Source organism: Rattus norvegicus, chromosome 15 (assembly GCF_021556685.1).
Source record: "Rattus norvegicus strain SHRSP/BbbUtx chromosome 15, alternate assembly SHRSP_T2T, whole genome shotgun sequence".
NCBI classification, from domain to species: domain Eukaryota; kingdom Metazoa; phylum Chordata; class Mammalia; order Rodentia; family Muridae; genus Rattus; species Rattus norvegicus.
In genome coordinates, this window is record NC_141548.1 from 54,157,437 (window position 1) to 54,170,751 (window position 13,315).

Below are 13,315 nucleotides of genomic sequence, written 5' to 3' on the forward strand. Positions count from 1 at the left end.
ATCGTGAGATGCTCTCTGGTGACTGACTCGGAGGGTCTCCAGTTTCAGCTTCTCCTCAGGTTGCAGGTTTCATCCAATGTTCTCTGGCTCAGGCTTTTGGTCGGTTTGGCTGGTTTGGTAATATTCAGGTTTTTGTTTTTGCTGTTAGACAGAAGCCCCTGGAAGGCCTGTTTTCACCCTGATAAAACTTGAAGGTAGTCTGTTCCAATTTGGGCACACAGACAGCTTTATAGGGGGGACCTTTCCAGAACTCACGAGAATGCTCTATGGTAAATTCCTGAGGACCACTTCACTGGAGACCTTGACGGTAGGACAGGAAAGAATGGCAAGGCTATCTTATGGCCCAGGGATCGCTGGCCTTCAGTTTTTCTACTGAGGTCAAGGTCACATCTCTATTTGTAAGTAGGGATGTAATTCTTAGTGTCATTCATCAGGTGAATGGGTGGATTTATCTAACTAAAGCGCAAACCAGCAGATGACCTGACTGGGAGTTTTGCCACATTCATATTGACTGCCGAGAGTGTACCATTGCTCCCGAGAGCTCTGACTTGGCAGTGGACAGAGAAAAGTTTGTTCTCAGTTTTCCTGCCCCTGCCGAGATATCACAGCTCTGTGAAGAATCTAGTCTAGATTCTCTCAGAGTCTAGGCCCTGAGAGAACAAGAAGCAAAGGCTGGAGACTATGTAAGTATCTGCTTAATCAGCACTTTGTCTTTTCTGTCTCGAAGCTATTTATCTGGGTTTGCCTGAACTCCTCCAACCATTTTGCTTCCCTACACCCACCCATTCTCCTCTGCCACTCTCCAGACCTTTGGGTCTTTCCACACCCATGTCATGTCCTGGGACTTTTCAACTTCAGTATCAAATCCAGGAGAGTGAAGAGTAACCTCCTACATTGAATTTCCACAGAAGCTGTTCTAATGCTATTAGGATGTGGGACATGCAGTACTGGCTCGGTGTCCTTTGTCACTGTGCGATGAACTGGCGAGATCTGTTACGCAGAGTCATGCTATAGGAAGAAAAGTGTTATTCTGGTAGCATTGGATTTGTATGTGGGGAACAGAGTATGCATGGGTACGTGTAAGCGTGTGCATTCAGATGTGCTTGCCCACTGATGCACATATGGAAGCCAGAGATAAACAGCGGGTATCTTCTTCTACCACTCTCTACTTATTATTACTGGAGATGGGTCCTTCTCTGATCCTGGAGCTGGTGCTTTGGCTAGACTCTGGAAATAAAACATTTTCTTCCCGATGGCTGTGCTACGAGAAAATCATCATGTATGTCAGAAAACAAGGACTCATTTTTTAAAAGTCTTTATTTTTGATCAGGGTCTTACTATGTAGACCAAACTGGCCTTGAACTCAGAAATCCACCCGCTTTCTGCCCTACAACTGCTGGCATAAAAGGCATGTATCACCATGCCTGACAAAAAGGAACTTTTACGATGAGACTATGTGTTGGGGAAAACGTCATAAGAAACATAAAAAAAATAGGAATTACTTGGAATAAAGTTGAACATTTCAACTTTACAGGAAAATTATGGGAAGATAGAAATGAGCCATCATCACCAGCGAGAGACCTGTTTGGCATTAAAGTGACTATTTCCAAGCAGGTTTTAGTGTAAACATGTGCACTTGTGTTTGACTGCATGTGTGTGGTTCTGTGTTATACCTGCCGATAAATCCAGGTCTCAGGACTAGTATCCTATGCGTCCAGGGCTGCTCCCTCCTTCATGGGAGGTCCCCACACAAGTCCTCTTGTGACGGAGGGAAACAGACTCCTGTGAACTTCCTGGCACTCCAGGTCTATGGCCTGTACCAGTCACATGCCTGCCTTAGACACTATCAAGAAGGGTCTGGTGTGATCATCTCAGAAGCTATGAATTCTTCTCTGTGACCAGCTGAATTGCCATGTAAGTAGAAATCAGGGATCTCCGAAGGAGACTCAGGATGAAATATTTGAATTCACAGTTTATCAAATACCTATGAACGGCTACTGACCCTTGGAGAATGTCAGTGGACAGAGTCATTATTTCGAAAACTTGCAGATTAAGAGAAAGAACACCCTCTGTATATGTCCTGTGTGTCTGTAAGTCACGGAGGAAGGACATCTCTTTATCATGTCCCATGTGTCTGTAAGTCATGGAGGAAGGACATCTCTTTATCATGTCCCGTGTGTCTGTAAGTCATGGAGGACAGATGTCTCTCTCTATGAACATATTCCAGCTAGTATGTTAACAAGAAACAATACATTAGCATTCCAAGCATCTGCTGAGTGGGTAGATATACGCACTTAGCATGGACAACCAGCAATGTCAGAGAAGGAAACAACCCTACTTACACGGCACAGTGCAAGGAGTCACTGCTGCCTCAGAAACGAGCTTACCAAAAACAAACAAACACTAAACAGTCAAGACCCCACATGGCGAATATGGGAGGTATATTCAGGGAAATTACATTTTGGAGAAAACAGAGGGCAAGTAATTTGATTTCTTCAGTTAATAAATTGCATGGAACAGAAGAGGAAGGCGATGGGACTTACAAACGGGAGTCCTATCACTGTGTCTGAGCTCCTTCCAGTCACAAGTCAACCTGCTAAGGAATCATGCTACTCTTTCAGTAGGGAGGACGCAGACTATGACAGAGTGTTGAACGGCTAAATCAGTGCTAGCTTCTGTGGGTTTGATAACATTTTGATTAGAATTTTTAAGGTTCTTTACTGTTTAGAGCTACTCACTGAAGTATTGGTAGATGAATAAGATGTTTCAATATAACACAGTGGTGGGGAAAAGAAAATGCTAATAAGACAAGGTGGGTTGCACAGTACTGACCGTTGAATGAATCTCAATTTTATTTTCCTGGCTAATTATTCTAATACATTTTTTACCTTTTCCTAAACTTGATAGGAAAAGATGTGGCTTTTGATCCGCCATGCTTTAATCAAATATTCTCTATATTTATAGGATAAATATATGTTATTTCCTGAGTGTGTGATGCCAATGGTGCTGTCCTTTCTTATTCACGTAAGCCAATTACAGAGTGGGCCTGTCGGATGTGCTTAAGTCATGGGGAAGGGATGAGACTCCGAGGAGCTCCCTCCCCCTTTAGCTACATCAGGACAGGGTTAGCCTTTCCACAGTGTGAGGACAAGTAAGGTGTGGTTTACCAAGTGGCAAGCAACTGCCTTCTAGGACAGACATCCACAAATGCCTTGGAATTTAACTCATCAAAAACTGAAAAGGGGTCAACCACGGTGGTGCAAGCCCACAATCGCAGCCCTAGAGAGGCTGAGGTATTGGTTGGTACCAAGAGTTCAAGGTCAGTTTTAGTTATTTGGTCTCAACGTTTTGAAAAGGAGCTGTGTGTCTAATTGCATCACCTAAGGCATCGGCTTCAATTTCAGGTCTCATGGTCCACGTCATTATCCGTCGGTACTACGGGGAAGTAGCAACTGTATCCCTGTACTTCTTAGATACACCCTTTAGAGGTTTATTATTGCATGACTGAAGCCACTTACTAAACGTTTCTTTGATCAAAATGACCGTTGAATTCTTTATCGCTTTATTCAATCTGAACTTGCCTACTTCTTTGACCTACTTACGAGAGTAACTTTCTTACCATTGTAACATATTTATACCACTGAAATAATCCCTGTATTGGTCATAGTGTTTGTTGTTGGATCCAATTTGATAGTATCTTATTTAAGATTAAAAAATATGTCATCTTGTCAGGCTGTGTTATCAGCGTGCTTCGTGAGATATTAAACAGTCAAATGCTCCATTTTAAAGGCAAAGGTTTGGGCCCATAGACTATGACATGGCACGCCAATTTCACAGTTTCTTTCTGACCTTCCACATCTAGTCCTAATTTCATTTTCTCTTCCCTTTAAGCCTGGCCTGTCATTACACTAAGTTCACAGACTGTTGGTGTTTAGCCTAGGCTGAACTTTCAGCCTCCAGACTGTGAGCTTACTCAAGACAAAGGATCATGCCCGCCTCTTCCAAAATGCCCTTTGTGGATCTCGGGACCCAGCTTGCAGTTACACTTTATTATCTGATCCACCTTTCTTAGTTATTCCCACATGGTCAAGAGGGAAAAGAGGCCCTGTGGAATGGAGAGATAGATTGAGTCACCTCTAACCGTATGACCCGAAGCAAATTATCCAAATCTCCATTGTCTTCCCCTAAACTGAGATCATGTACTATAAAAACTGATGTCAAAAAATTATATATATAAAAAAACAAAAAACTGATGTCAAGAAAATAAGTATTCTTTTAAGATTTCAACCGAAAAAAAATTAGTGCACAGTGTTTTGATATATGTATACACTGTGAAGGCAAAATCAAGTAGGAAGAAGGAGGGAGGGAGGCTATGGTGTTTGAGGCTAGCTTGGGCTATTACAGAGACCCTGTTCCAAAACCATGTCATTATCTATTCTCTTAGCAATTTCTAGTGTGCAGTGTTCATAAAGGTAGCCACTGTGTAGCTCAGCAGCTCTCTTTCTGAGCTTGCTCCTCCTAACTGAAATTTGATCACTAGCCCCACAGGCTCCCTTTCCCTAGTCCCAGTAACCACCTCTCTACTCGCGACTTGACTTTTTTCAGTGCTCCTTAAATAAGATCCGTAAGTACTTGTGCTGTGTGCCTACTTTGCTTAACATCCTCCAGGTTCATTCCATATCGTCCCAGGTGACAGAATATCCTTCATTTTTAAACTGGACTTCTCTCTGAGCCCTCAAACAACAGACAATGAGGTGGGCCTCCTGGATGGAGTTGGTAAGACTGGACTAGCGCGCGCAGAATGTAATTGTCCTCTTATTTCGCAGCAAGCAGGAAAACCATTGCTTTTGAATTAAGACCTAAAACTAGGTAGGTATAGGTTCCCCGAAATCTGAGCACTAAACTAGAAAGCTGGGTACTGCACAGGATCCCCAGAGTTGCTGGTCTGGGTAGAGGAGGGAGGAGGGGCGCAGCGCGCAGCCCCCTCCCTTCTCTTTGTCCTCCTCCCCTCCCCAAGGTTTCTCTTCCCGCTCCCGCGGTCCCCTCCGCCCCGCACCGCTGAACTCGAGCTCAGCCTGCCGAGCCCGGCCACTTTAGGGGGAGGCGCCAAGTATCGGCTGTTCTTGGCCCTGGGCGAGCAGTCCCGGCTGCCCGGAGCGGAGAGGACGCGGCGCGGAGGTAAGCCTGCGTGTGGGCGGCAGGCGCGGGAGGGCCCTGGGGGCGAAGGCCAGGCGGAGGCCTCACCCTGCGCCCGGCCCGGTGCGCAGCCGCTGCGGGGGCAGGGCTCAGCGCCAACCCACCCGAGCCAGGGCCCGGCGCGCACGCGCGAGCCCGTGGGCGAGGTCCCTGCTGTGGTTCTGGGTTCACGTCCCTTCCTGGGCCCTGGGACGGCGTAGCGTTGCGCATGCGCGCAGGCCAAGCCTGGGGTCCGTTTTTGCGTCGCCCCGAGGCAACGGCTGTAGGGTTCCCGCTTCCAGCTTGGGGGCCCCTGCCCCCGGTGTCTCCATCCCTTCCAAGCACAAGGCGCGGGCTAGCGGCGCCGTTTCCAGGTCTTTCCGCTCTTTCCCGCCTGGAGCCGCTCGCTGACTCAATGGCCGCATACGCTTTAGGCCTTTGGTCCCCAAGTGGAGGGATGGCGGGAAAGGCCTGGCCTTCCTAAGATTTTCCTGTCCTTTGGGCTCAGCCTAGGCCGGAAGTGGAGGGGTTTAGAGGTGAAAAACTTTCCCAGTGCCCCTTCTTGGCGGAGATGGGACTTCCGCCTGAGTTGAAGATAGGTTTACAGCCGACCTTTTGCCTTTCTTTACAAGGTAAAGCTTTAGCTCGGACTGTAACAAAGGACACAAAGTTGCCCTGGCTGCCCGAACTAAGCTTGGCCACATCGGGCCACTTGGCGAGATTGTAGCGAAAGCCAGAGATTTAATAAATGTGGCCACGTTGGAAAAGGGAACAAAGAGAGGTTCGGTGACCCAGAACCGCTTAGAGGACTTAACTTGAAGTTTGGGTTTAAATAGTGAACGAGGAATACATGTGCAGAGTTGGCCTGTCCCAGGTGTAGTCCGGCCTGTCAATGACCCATCCTGTCCCAGCCACAGTTACAATTCCTTGGAGTCCAAAGCCTGACACCTGAAGGGAGAGGCAAACGTGTTTCCCTTTAGAATAGCTTCCATCCGGACAGAACGGTTTTGGCGACTTAATGTCTATTAAAGCGGAATAAAAGAGATCGGGTCCTGTGGAACTTGGTTCTTTAGTGCATTCGTGTGACAGTCACTGTTTAACGGTCATTGAGTCCGATCTATTTGCACCTTCCTAGTAAAGTCTGGTCACCTTACTGGGCAATGGCATCTAGGTAAGTCAGTTACCAGGGCTACTGTGGAGAGTGTCCTAACAATGCCTTTACCTCTGTGCTTTTTTAGTCACGGGGTTATGAGTTAAACCGAAAACTCCTGATACTTTCAACTCTTACCTAAACACTTTGAAGAGCAATGACATCTGTCACAGTGGCAGTACTGTAGGCCTCAGGACAGCATTGAAGTATTTCCTCCTGAAAGGACTTCTCATTCTTATATTCTGCAACCATGGATTCAACAAATCTTGAATTGGAAATATTAAGGAAGAACCTTTACTGAACATACAGAAGTTTGGGGAGGGGTATTATCATTAACAATAAAATATATCAACGTTTTAAAATTATTTTTTATTCTTATAAGACCTGTACGTCACTAGCTCAGACCGGCCTGAACAATGTATTAGGGAAGCCCAGGTTGGCGTGGAATTCAAGAGTCTCCTGCTTCAGCTTCTTCCGTACTGAGAGTGCAGGCACCAAGCCTGGAGAGATAGCAACCACTTGCACAGCATTTACATTGGGTATTACTTCCAGGGCTGGCTGAAAGTACACGGGGGGTGGTGGTGGGGTGGTGGGGGTGGCTGGCAGCTGGCTATGTGCACATTACAGTTTCTGTAAATGACTTGCATTCACAGAGTGTACTGTTGATATGGGGTTGGGTCCTGCAACACTCTGGCTTACTGTACCTTGCAGTTGCTTCTCAATGTCCCCTGACATTAAGTCATGAAGATGACTAGTGTGATGCCATGCCATGATTCCAGTGATTTCTTGAGGAGGTTTGTATGAGCCAGACAAACTTAGACAGCTTGGCTCTTGACCATAGAGGACATGGCTGGAGAGGGATATAAGGTGTGGTTCCCTTGAGGTCTTTCAGTAAAATGAAGTAAATCACAGACACTCCATGGTCAAGCATTAAGAGACGACTAGAGTATAGCTGCAGGGAACTCTTAATTCCCCTTTGTCCATTGGAGATCATCGTCATAATTAGTTTCTGTTTTAACAGATCTGAAGTGAAATTAAAATGCCTACTACGTATTGCTATTTTCAAAGTTTATTTGACATGATTACAAATCAAAATTGTTCAGGAAAGGGAGATGGGGAAAAGGGTTATCCGGATGGCAGAGAGGCATTAAAGCCTTTGTCCAGGGCTAAAAACAAGCAGGTCCTTGTGGGAATGGCCCCTAAGCACATCAGCCGCCCATCTGTAAAGGCCATTCATAATGTCTGTCATGGGATGCTAACATGATCCTTCTAGCTTTCCTTCTCTGGAAGGAATACGTGTCTCTTTCACGCGGTGACCTCATTCTGAAAACATGAACTGAAGGAAATTGAAAGTACAATGGATTATTAAACATCGACCTGACACTGAAGTGTGTGCTTTTAATATCTTCATTTTGCTAGTCTAACCTGAGCTAATATGCATTGTTCTCCCCACCCCCAATACATTTTTGGGCTACCAAGTGCTAGTGAATGATAGCTAAACGTCAGTGTTTTCTATATTGTGCCAAGTGTATACAAAAGGACGCCTAAGAGGAAACAAGTGGAGGTCAAGAGGATCCACTGTGTTCAAGAATTATGTTGTAGAGCCAAGGTCTTTAATAGGATAATGGTTACCACATCTGTTAATACCTATTTAAGCATTGGATGTATAAGAAATTAAATCTCAAATGGACTTACACATGGCTCTCTGTGTCAGCTCATGTCATTCATGTAGCAACATAAAACATTTTCCCACTTGAAGGTGATATTTTGTTATCAGCGTTGAGCTCAGTAATCTGGAGACTTCTTACAGCATTGCTGTAGGCTGAATTACCCCAAGCCTCACCTCGAAATTTGGAAACCAGTTACACAACAGCAGTTATATGTCACAGTGAGCGCACCCCTTTCCGTACACACTGGGTGGCACTTCCTTTGAGAGTGCACTGGCTTTCCCACTGCTCCTTCATAGTTCTGCCCACCTGGTTATACACCCCATTGCACCCAGCAGCTTGCTAGGTATAAAAGCATCTTGTTAAAAAAAAACCCTATTGCCATTTACTTCTCCTGGCCTGATGTAATTGTCGTCTTGTCTGGTAAGCTAGGCCTAGTCCTGGAAGCTTCTAGCTCCATACAGTTTTATCTAGGCCTAGAATATTTTCAGCTTCTGAAACTCAATGCTGAATAAACTCTCCCTTCCTAGTTCTTTCTGACCCCTGGCTGGCTGATTCAGCTCAGGTGCTCTGGCTCAAACTCCCCTCAAAGCTGACTGATTCAGTCCGACTTCTCTCTTGGCCTCTGACTGAATTGTTCTGCTTGGCTTCATATGCTTAGCAATATGTTCTAATCTTCTGGCTCCTCCTCATTCTTTGTTTTGTTCTGTCTTAGTTCCAGCTTGTTTTCTCTGCAAACTATAACTGTATGGGTAGAGCTGCTTCCTTCTCTCTGTACGGTTCCCCTTATGTTGCCTCTTTCCTCTCCTGAGTTGGGCGTATTCTGTCTCTGACTCATTCTGTCAAACCTGTCTCTGACTCGTCACTTTGTCTGCCACTCAATTAGAAGTCATTTTCAAATATGGGTGCTTCTTCTAGAAACTAACTTTACCTTCATTGTTTGGGATTAAAGGTGTACTAAAAGCGTGTCTGTATTCCAGCCAGAAGAATTAAACGTGTGGGCTAAGGACTGAGCCACACCTCAACTAGAAATGTTTTTTGTTTTTGTTTTTGTTTTCAGTAAATAACAGTTTCAGCGCTCACAGTGTGATCAAACATCTTGCAACAGTTAGGTGGTCTGCAGTCATACCATCCTGCACTCGCCCAATCTCGCCTGATCTCGGAAGCAATGGTTAGGTGTATTACTGCTATCATTTGTGACCGTGAGCATCTCATTCAGGAGGAGCAGAATTACAAATATGCAATTGACCAACTGAGGCTGTGTTTTATTACTTTCTGTACTTATATTACCCGTAACTCAAGGATGATACTAATGAAAGGCATGAATGATACTATTTGATTACTCAGTAAACATGTTTGAGGACACCCATTGGCATTTGCTTTGTCTGCAGCTTCCTTGCATACTGAATCTGTAAACCCTGTTCTCCTTCACCACCTTTCTTTGACTCAGTAAGGATTTTCTCTGATGGGAAAACTTGCCTATAGCATTGAGTTATATATCACAAGGAAAATAGATTATGTCCCTGAAGCATGACTTTAGAGCTGATCTCATGGAATTGAATTTAAAGTAAGTCTTAGATTTCTCTGAAGAAATCCTCCACTTTTTTATTTTCTTTTGAGATTATTTCTAATAGATAATTATCAGCATTTAGAAGCTTCTAGTTAATCATTAGCTCTTCAGGCTGTCCACAGCACTTCCTGTCTTCACAGTTTTGTAAATGCAGGCAGTGAGACAGTATTTGTCATGTGAATTAGGCAGATGAACATGTGTTCTTTCATTACTGTAACTCCTGTGTGTTCCCTTGGTTTTTGAATAATGTGCCACGTTGTGCTGCAGACACACATATTTGTACTGATTACTTCACTACCAGTCTGCTTTGTAGGGATGTGAAGTATTCATGCTGTTCTCTTTGAGGATTAGGAGGGAATATGTTGGTCATGTTATACTCTTTTTGTCTACCAGTCTTCAGCAGTGTTGTTACTAACAGTGTAGAAAAACTTACAAAATATATTCAATGAGTTGTCTGCCTCAAACAAGGATAATTTAGAAATAAGCCATCAAACTATACAAGTTTAAGAAAACAGCTGGAATAAAAAAAAATAGCACACAACAGAAGGTCCTAGCTGACCCCCATTGGGCTCTGCAGAATTATAAGTGAATCCTCGGTTTCCAGCAGTGGCCTCAGAAACTGGACACAGGGGCAGGAGCTTCCTCTGGTAGAAGGCCTTCCTTTCTCTTTTTGGTTTGGATCTCAAAGATCAAACAGTGAGATCCCTTAATGCTATTTTTATTACTTTAAACGAAATGAGGAGATAAACAGGAAACTTTGCAGAGTGTACTATAAAGTATATGAGCCCAGTCGTATAGCCTGCTATGGAATATAAATATATATATACATACATATGTATACATATATTTATGTATGTATATATATATATTCATATCAAGTCATATAGCCTGCAGGAGCTGGAGGATGCAGAAGCAGTGAAATTCCATGCAGTAGAATAGGAAGGGCACCCACTGTCGTCCCCACTACTGGGACCAACTTACTATTGGTGTGACACCGTTACTCTGAAGAGTTGTCCTCTACTCTGGTCCTCCACAAACACTGCCTTTCTGTACAGCAAAGGGGGACACCCGGAAGTCAATATAGAGCAGAAATAGAAAACATTTGTGTTATCCTCGCATAACTGATATTAAACACTTTTTTATCAGACTCTCCTTGCCAGGCATTTAGAATGTTGTATTGTTTTAAAATGGCAGAGGAAATCTTGGTTTATAAGTCATTGTTATGAATATTCTATGAAATTCCTGTGTTTCTGATAAAGGCAAAGTCAAAATGGTGGTACTCTGATTTTAATATTGGTTAACAGTATCTCATTTACAGGCTGACCTCGAACTGACAATGTAGCTAGCTAAGGATAGCCTTGAACTCCTGATTTTCCTGAGGACAGGGATTATATGGGTATACTATACTCTATACTAGCACAGTGACTCTGACTGATTGGAAAAGTAGTAGTTAGTATACAAATTCATCGTCATAATTATAATTACTAGGGATCTTTCAACTTTGGCATTACCTTCATCAAAATTTGTTGTTGTAAAAATATAATAAATAAAAAAGTATTGTTGCCTTTTACCCGCCAGGTCCAGCACCTCAGTGCCTCAAGATATCTGCTAGATATCTTGGCAGAAACATCCCAGCCGCACACTTTCCTAAACTCAAACCCTCACATAAAAGAACACACAACACAATAATCTTAGATCCAATTGATAAGATATAATTGCCCACTTACACATACAAAGCCCGGTACCGTCCATCCCTTAGGAACATTAATAACAACCTGTAAATACACAGAGCAGAATCTTAACATCACCTGCCATGGCTTCTCACCCTCTCCTCTGTCTCCTCTCTGTTCTCGTCTCCTCCTCTTCCTTCAAACTTCTCTCCCACCCACCCTTCCTTCTCCTCCAATGACAGGCCTCCTTCTATCCTGTACCTGCCCCTCACCTGTACTTTACAAATTCAATGGGGGTGTGGTTCTGGTGAAGTCACCTGAGTTCTGAGTACTAGACTAGGCAGCTGTCCTTGGGGCAGTGGAATTAGCATCAAAATACAGATAACTCCAGGGCAAACCGCAACAAAAATTTTTCTGTGAGAATTCTCATCTAAGCGTAGCCGTGGATTATGCTGTCATGAGCAGGACAGTGATTGAGGGTTGTTTTCTCTCTGCTCTTAAACGTTATCAAACGGTCTGTTACACCATTTGTATTGTGATACAGCAACTTGTTCAACATTGCTAAATCTGGAAAATTATTTTGAGATTTACTTTTAAGTGTATGTGTGTATAATAGGTTTGTGTGTGTGTGTATGTGTGTGTGTGTGTGTGTGTGTGTGTGTGTGTGTGTGTGTGTGTGTGTGTAGAGATGGCAAGAGGGCATTGGATCCCTTGCAGCTGAAGTAAAGGCGGCTGTGAGCTGCCTATCATGGTGCTGGGAACCAAGCTCTGATCCTCTGGAAGAGCAGGAAGCCGCACCCTTAACTGCTGAGCCATCTCCCCAGCCCCTAGAGAATCTGTGTCAGTTGATATGTGGATAGACATATCACATCATCCCACAGCTTGTCAGTCCTGTTGGTAGGCTATGTTCATCCTGGGTTTTTTGTTTGTTTGTTTTTGTTTTTGTTTTTTTTTCTTTTTTTCTTTTTATTTTTTCTTTTTTTTTGGAGCTGGGGACTGAACCCAGGGCCTTGTGCTTGCTAGGCAAGCGCTCTACCACTGAGCTAAATCCCCAACCCCTTGTTTTTGTTTTTAATGGTGAAGTCGTTTTAACCACATTCTTCTTTACATTGGGATAGTGACATAAGATTGTGATGGGCAGAATCACAGAGCAGAATAAACAGAGATTCACTGTCTCATGTAGGAGGGGTGAGGGTTATTTAATGAAATGATGTGTTAGTCAACTTTGTGTTGCTATGACAAAATGCCTAAGGAAAACCTTTAAACAGAGGAAAGGTTTACTTTAGCTCACAGTTTCAGCAGTTTCTGCTGCTTTTGGCACATTCTAGTTGGAGCTCATGGAGAGCTGAACTGCTTACTACATGGCCGCCTGGAAATGAGAGAGGAAAGGACCAAGAATAAAATATGTCCTATGGCTGGAGAGCTGGTTCAGTACTTAAGAGCTCTGGCTCCCAAGGGACCTGGGTTCAATTTCCAGCACCCACATGGCTGCCCAAACCATCTCTAACACCAGTCTCCCAAGATCCAGCACCTTCTCCTGGCCTCTGTGGTCACCAGGCAAATGTATGTTCCAAAGACAAACATATACATAAAACCTATACATATAAAATTAAATAGTCATGTACACACACGCACACATACACACTCATTCGAGGGCATGCCTTCATTCAGTGCCTGCTTCCTCTAACCAGCCCTACCTCATAAAGGTTTCCACAACCTTCCAGGAGCCACGGAGCTGAGATTCCAGCAATTAATCTCTTGATAAATAATGCTGGGGAAGCTGTTCTTCAGAGTGCAGACCAACTGAACTAACCCATCTGTGTGCCTTTTACCGCTAAACAAGTATGCCACCGTCCCCAGGGGCTGTGCCCTGTCGGTTTCTGAGGGTGGAGGGGATAAGGTTGAGCTCACTGTGTTTGCGGTCTGATGGATCCTGTGATGGCCGTGAGCCCCTTCGGCAGTCAGCGCTGTATGCTGCAGCCATCTCTCCCACACTGTGCCTGTCATAGCTTACATTTCCTACAAATCTACCACTTTTTGTGGTCTGTGCATCCGTGTCTTACTTAAGAACGCTCTTGTCGGG

The 13,315-nt window shown here is 44.2% G+C and overlaps 1 protein-coding gene across 34 annotated transcripts in view; it reads left to right on the forward strand.

Moving 5' to 3' along the window:
- Positions 1-486: 486 nt before the first annotated feature.
- Positions 487-13,315, forward strand: part of Rcbtb2 (RCC1 and BTB domain containing protein 2) — a 44,583-nt gene continuing 31,754 nt past the window's right edge. For 12 of the 34 annotated variants that reach the window (XM_087585355.1, XM_087585370.1, XM_087585359.1 and 9 more), the window contains exon 1: positions 5,140-5,178. The gene's annotated coding sequence lies outside the window, so the exon portion shown is untranslated. Of the gene's footprint in view, positions 684-4,561; positions 4,625-5,139; positions 5,179-5,430; positions 6,347-13,315 lie in introns of those variants that run through there. The other 22 variants (XM_087585356.1, XM_087585372.1, XM_087585362.1 and 19 more) reach the window with 9 other exon arrangements.